This window comes from Anoplopoma fimbria, chromosome 19 (genome assembly GCF_027596085.1).
Source record: "Anoplopoma fimbria isolate UVic2021 breed Golden Eagle Sablefish chromosome 19, Afim_UVic_2022, whole genome shotgun sequence".
In the NCBI taxonomy this organism is placed as follows: domain Eukaryota; kingdom Metazoa; phylum Chordata; class Actinopteri; order Perciformes; family Anoplopomatidae; genus Anoplopoma; species Anoplopoma fimbria.
Window position 1 is genome coordinate 15,705,117 of NC_072467.1, and position 7,210 is coordinate 15,712,326.

The 7,210-nt window shown below is 39.9% G+C and overlaps 1 protein-coding gene across 1 annotated transcript in view; it reads right to left on the reverse strand.

Annotated features, from left to right (window-relative positions):
• ndrg4 (NDRG family member 4) overlaps positions 1-6,999 on the reverse strand; it is a 54,384-nt gene extending 47,385 nt beyond the window's left edge. The window contains 1 exon segment of the mRNA XM_054619331.1: positions 6,957-6,999. The gene's annotated coding sequence lies outside the window, so the exon portion shown is untranslated.
• Positions 7,000-7,210: the final 211 nt, after the last annotated feature.

A 7,210-nucleotide genomic window follows, 5' to 3' on the forward strand; every position in this document is an offset into this window, starting at 1 on the left:
GGTTGTCCACTAGCATTACTGAAAAATGCAACCAAATGTTCCTTCTAGTGGGTGTGTTTCTAAGGTCCATCCTTAGGGCTGCCGGGTGAATGCCAGCAGGACAGATGGGCGGACAGTGTGTGGCTACCAGCAGTAAACTGGGGGGGGAGTGGGGAGTGTTTGCCGGACTCCTTCCTGAACCAAACGGAGAGCCAGATGTCGAGGAGCAGAGCTCAGTGGAGCATGCTGAGGAGATGAATGGTTTCCTGAACAAACCACAGTTGCTTCCTTCAAAGACACATGATCTGTTCACTGAAAACAGGTCATAACCCAGCACCCCAACAGCAGCGATGCCTTGTATTTTATTTCCGACTCAGACTGCAGGTAAAGCCAAATTATGTCGAGGGACTAAGGGGTACATCAAAGAGGGAAGATTAGAATAGATCTTATTGAGAATCTAGATATAAATTAAATAAATAAAAAATAGATAAAGAGTTGATAAACCTGAACTAAAGAAAGATAAATTGTTATTTTATAACCTAACTCCATAGAAATGTAGCTGTAGCCAAAAGGCAATACTTTAGCTGGGGGAAATGCCAAATAGAGAAAAGTGCCAAACAAGGTAATATGTGAAAGCCTTTTGAAATCAAAACCATTGATAAAAACGTGTATAAAGGCAAGGCTGTTTCAAGACTTTGTAAAACCCAACTGCCTTGTGACGTTAGCGTGTGACGATAGCCAAAACAGTTGTGAAACAGATCTGGGGTCTGTGGATTACCCAGAGTAATACTTATTTACTTTCTGAAAAGTAAAATGTTTCATCGCCACAAATTAAATTCCTTTCCCCTCCATCGTGTTGGACAGGAGGGAGAATTCACAAACACTGCAAATAAAATCAGAACCATCTGCATGGCCAGACACCACTGCTTTACTACTGATCAACTCCACTTTCACTGGACCGGATCATCACAGATAGATCTGTTTCTACTCAGGTGATTTCTATTCATTGCACTTGATATGGAAAACGTTTCACTTTTAGTATTTACATCTAATAATGCTGTTACAGTAGCTATTGCTAACATCAGATTGAGTTTTCCTCCAGTCGTTATACCTCACAGATACCGAGTGAAATGCAAAGAGGTGGTACGGAAACATATTTTTAGTTTGATGGATTATGGTCCTTACAAGGCTACTATTTTTGTTCTGTACTTAACCCACTAATCAATGCACAGTCCGTTATTCAGAGAAGATTTCAGTCCCCGTGTGTATTCAGCGACATTTCAAACCTCTTTTTTTCTTTTTTTGCTGATAGCAAGGTGCATTCAGTTTTCTAATGAATAACAACTCATCTTGAAACCAGCTCGTCTTGAGGACATCCACATATTACATGAAACTGTTGCCCCCTAAGTGCCACCCTCCATTTTTATAGATATCCTCCAAAAGTGACCACTGCGCAGACGTTCAATAACCAATGTGTCAGCAGCAGCATTCACATAATGAACGGATGTCCTTCAATTTAACACATCATGACATCCGCTCTGGCTCTGATCACATTGGGACAATGGCAACTTTTTCTTCTGCAGGGATCACTTAACATAAAGAAAGTACATTTGTCTCTTTAGACACTTTTAGAACATTTACCAAGGTGATCATTGGTACCATAGATATACTACTGAGTTGAAGATGAACTATATTGCGTACACACCGACACTCCATCACAAATACGTCATATAACGTTCATGCAGAGATGTGTGGAACATGCAGTTCCCTCCAGGGTGACTCAGACAATCACACAGGCTGGCAAAGGTGATGGGCAACACTAATAGATAACACACACATTGAGAAAAAAAGGTGTGTATGTGTGATGACAGGACATGCTGTTATGCTCCATTTCATTCTGGTTACACTCATGATAACCAATGACGGTGCGATGTACCTAAAAATCACCAACTGAGGTCTGTTTGCTGTTGAGGAACCAAACACTTGCTAAAGAGTTCCAGGAGTTTGATCTAATGCACTGGTGTTTGTTGGACACTGGATTGTTACCTAGGCAACAAGTTAGATGGCGGGCCTACAAGGAAACGTGGAACTGAAGACCAAAATATTGTTTTGGGATCAATTAGTTATTGATAATCCTTTCCTCAAATGTTATCATATACTAGGTGAAGCCACTTTTCAAACCTAGTAAATAAAAAAAAGACATTTGGTCCTCTAGAAACACATAGCTCTCATTACTATAGCAAGGTTTAGCTGGTGACCTAAGAGACAACGTCTTTTTCTCTTCTGCACTTGACTTCCTGTGCATATTTCTATATTAATTCTCATATTGGTAGATATTGTCTTTATCAACATGAACTCGCAAGAGTGCTTTTATTTTGCTTATATATTTTGACATAAAAAACACCAAGTTCCCCTTTCTAGCTTTTTTTTGTAGCTTTCAACAGCATGTCACATCAGTTGATACCGTTTGATCAGTTGTCATGGAGATGGCTCAGTTCTCATCACCTCAAGTATGGAGCTTTGGTCATATGATAAAAGGTGGTTATATATGAATGCTTCAGAATAAGCAAGTGAGTAGACTTTTATCTTTTTTGCAAAAGCATTTTTTTAAAGGTTTGAATAAGGCTTATAAGTTATTGTTTTTAGCAAGCAGATATATTGTGTGAAAAATAAGTATTTTACATAATATAATTGGTGAAGGGCATTAGATGCTGGTGTTATTTTGTAAAGGGAAAAGCAGACATTTGACATGTTATAATGCAGTCATTGGCTATTTTTCACAAGCCCCTACTGTAATATGAAACAATTAAATCAACACTGTGATGCAGCACCAATCTTCTGTTTAATTATTAATTTTTAAGCTGTATTCAGCCTGCTTTTAGTAGGAATGGGAATTGAATGAGAGTCAATGAGCTCAAGAGGTTTGGCAAAGCTGAATCAAAGATGTCATTATTTTATGGCTGTCTGGTTCTGATGTGTATAAAACACTAAAAGGGTGAAAGGGATGAGCAAACAGCTCATGTTGGAACACTCTCACTGACACAGTGTGTCACCTGGAATGGCTAGCATCAAATGCTGTTGAAGGAATCTTTCATTCACGGTCTGGCTTCGCTCCCAGGCTAACTCCCATTATCTGTTGCATTATGTTATGATTTAGAAATGATAGCTAAATAGATATTTGTCAGATGACAGATGGACTACTCGTCCTGTTGCATGTCTGTTTAACAACTAAACGATGAATTCTCTTTGGATCCACGCTGCAGAATGAAAATATGAAACACGGGACTGACTGATCAACAGAATGGAACGGATGGACGGAAAATGCCAAAGATAAATCTGCACAGGCTGGATAAAGGAGGGACCTGTGCGGCACGGGGATGTACAGTGGCTTCACGAGTCCTACGTACATGGTCTGCAGGAGGCTCTGTGGAACCGTGCACCCAGCCTTGGGAGGGAAGTTCCAAAACAATCCAGGCCCCATCTAGCAGTGGGTATAAAAATACAAGAGACAAAGTCTACTGTACTGGTGTTGGTGCATTGCAGGTGCAAAGGCAGTAATACGATTCACAGAATTATGTGAGGAGACTCCATGCAATAAAACTACACAAAGCAGACAGAAGGTATCATTAGGTTGGAGACAGAGATGAATAAGATCCTGTGGCAGAGAAATGTGAAGGTTAACATTTAATAGAAGAAGACTGTTGAGTGATTGATACTCATCTAGTTGTTAGAATTTGTTCTTATAATCAATAACAAATCCTGTGTGAGGTTTTTAAAGTAGTATTTACCTACTGTTATATTGGCCTGAAAGAAGTACAACAACACACGCTTTAAATCACATAAATAATACTGTAGTCCCATTTCCAAATAGACACGAGGAAGATAGCTAGTTAGAGCAGCGATCCAACAGAAGCATCTAGCAAAGAGGAAATAAAATCAGCATGCAAAACACTGTTTTTTTTCAGTGGCCCACTTGCAGTGCCAGCTTTCATTGTTGAAAATGCCACTGGGTGGGAAGGGGTGAGAGTAGGTGAGAGAGGGTGAGAGTGGGTGGGAGGGGGTTGACAGTTGGGTCTTTAGACTCAGAGGAGGAAGAAGAGTTGTTCCAAAACAGAGAACAAGAAACACAGAAAAATCCTTGCACAACAGACATCTCTGAAACTTCTAAATCAATGACTCACAAGTATTTATTAGCAACTCTATGAATCATAAAAAAAACACCAGTTTCTTATAAAGGACAGTTGCAACCTCACTTATTGTCTCTTTACCCTTTAAGTTAAACTGAAAACATAAAAATAAATGCTGCATTCAATTTGAAAAGGGAAGTCAGAATTCCTGAGTTCCAGTCAAAACATTTCTACTAGAACACCGCCTGAAGTTGGCTTTCTGTCTCTGAAATTTGAAAGACCTTAAAATCCCAAATGGCTCCTACGAGCATCAACAGTTAAAAAGCTGTGGTACTGTTATGTTTATTAGCATCCCCTGTCTTACTTGTGTTTCATTTAATCAGTCATACATACAGTACTGTCTAACTCCTATCAGCTGTGGTGTTTCTATGCTCAAAATACCGCCGTAATGTGCTGTTATCAACTGGTAAATGCTAATAATAGCTAGCCTGGCTGGAGCAAACCCCATCAGGTGTTCCGACTTGTTGTTCTGGAACGCAGTCAACTCTGGTGTGACGTCACACCCAGCTCCTATTTCCGATTTCCGAGGTAAATGGAATGCAGCGATAGTAGAAAAATATCTGAAAATATCTGGAACACTGATAACACTTTTCCCTCCATTTTCAACAAGCTCACATGCTGTTGGCTATCAACTGTTGGTAAGTTTTGCTGTGTGTCTCTTAACAACTTTAACATTAGGAAATGCACTCATGCTGTTAAGCATTCCAGTCAGACAGTGAAAGCTAGATTACTAGCTAGTTAGCCTACCTTACTAAGGATAGCCCTGATAGACGGTTAGGGGGGTTTAGCCACTCTCAGCTGTCTCTTTCATTGGCCCAGTTATGGTGAAAGACCAGACTGTCAAGAAAGATTGTTTCTTTTTCTCGGAAAAATTGATATTAATTTAAGTGTTGACTTTTAATTCTTGTTTATTGCAGAAATGGTAAGCTACTGCCATCCAAAAACTCCCAAATCCTTTTTCCAAATACGGGCTAACTGGAGCAGTGATGAGTTGCACAGTAGCTCATGTAGGAACAACAGCAGCAGTGCATTTCTCTTTGTAAATCTATTTATAAACCCCGAGCTGAGAAACAGACCCGCTCCCAAAGGCAAGTCAAGCCGGCTTCAGTGGCTGTTTCATGTGCTGATGGAGCAGCGCAGCAGTGAAAAAAGCCAACAAGTTTTATGGAGTTAAAACAGAAGGGGGGCGAATTCACAAAAGGATTGAGCAGCTTTTTGCACCTGCAGAACTTGCAAGAATCAGACAAAAAGACAGAAAATGCAAATGCTGCTGAGCAAATGGCGTCTCAATGCTCCTGTGCTATCTGCACATATTTAAAGAGGTAAATGCAGACATTTGGTGCAAAAATGCACCCATTCCTTTTTTTAATTTTTAATGTAAAAGGGCCTCATTGCAGAAACAGTCAATTCAATTCAATTCAGTTTATTTTGTATAGCCCAGAATCACAAATTACAAATTTGCCTCAGAGGGCTTTACTTCAGAGAGCTGGTGGTAGCTGAAGCCCAACTGTTTTTTGGGGGGATTCAGTGACAGGAGCCAATGACAGTTTTATCATGAAATAAATATTTTTTTTAGTAATGAGAAAAAGAAAACCACAAAAAAAAATATATATATAAACAAATACAAAAATAATTCCTTCCCTCTACAAAAAACAAGCTGCAAATGAAAAACTGTATGCATGTTTACACTGTAATATTATTAATTAGCACATTATCTTTTTTGAATTGGTCATTTAGATGGGCCGGACAGCGGTTGCAAGTGAAGCACAATTCATGGGGCTGCTTTGTGGATTCACCCCAGAATGTTAAAACACAATAAGAGGAGTGGAGATCTCCAACGGTAGAGGACCAAATAAAAAAGGGCTTTGGAGTGGGACATCTCCTTAATATTTCTGCTAATATTCTCTCTATGGTTTCACCGAGCCAGGCCCTTTAAAAGAAAATACAATATTTATAAGACTAAGAGGTTTATTGGTAGTAGTATCGATAAGTTACAATTCACAGAAAGGATTTAATCCTAGGACTTTTAGGTCTTAAATTTCTGGACTTTGTTTTTACTATCAAGATTGTCAGTCTTTCAGCAGCAATCAGCTAGTGCAGGAAGTATAGGGACACGCCTGCACCAAATTCAATCAACTGCCACCTACTGTACTGTAGGTTCAGCATTCAGAAACCAAACATTATTGTCTATAGATGCCCCTTTAGACTTAAGTCTGAGTTTACTGAGAGTGAAAATACTTGTTCTAGAAGCAGCAACTTCAATACACCAACCCAGTTTCACTGTAAATATAAGCATCAACACAATGTGCCTTTCAGCTCAAACACATGAGCTCAAAAAATGACTTTTTAGTTTTGTTCATAGGCAACGTCTGTTTATCAACGGCAAGGTAGTGTAAATGACGCACTTTGTTTTTCTGCGGGGACAATAAATTCAACCTGCCGACGTGCTGTTCGCTCCAATGCAGAGGCAGGCGATGGGAGGTGTGTATGTGTGATGGAGAGGGGGGTTGAAGTAAAGTATAGAGTACAAAGCAGATGGGCTGCACACACACATCGTGCCAAAACTCTCGTCCTCATTTTACCATCCTCCTCCTCTTAACACTCAACAGCTGCAGCATATTGGAGCTTAACTCCTAATTTTTAGACGGAGAGAAGAGATTCTGCTTGTGTCAGCTTCAGAAAGAGTTTTAGAGCCTTGAAAAATTTTTTTATGGTACAAAACACTGTTTCACAAACATTCTCAGACAAAAAAAATAAATCATGCCCCGGATGGATCAAGCTTTACAGTACCTGTGGTGGAGTTGAAATCTTTTCCAGTCGGAACGGTCTGGTGTAGCTGTTCTCTCTGCTATCTGTGTCTGTGTAAGCGTCCCTCAAGCCGCTAAGATTGGAATAGTGGACGTTGCCGAGTGTGTCTGTGTGTGTGTGTGTGTGTGTCTGTGGGTGCACTAAACAAAATGAGAGAGAGAGAGCGACTCTCTCTCTTTCTCTATCTCTATCTCCCTCCCCTTGCCGTTGATAAACAGAGAGCACGTGGCTTCACC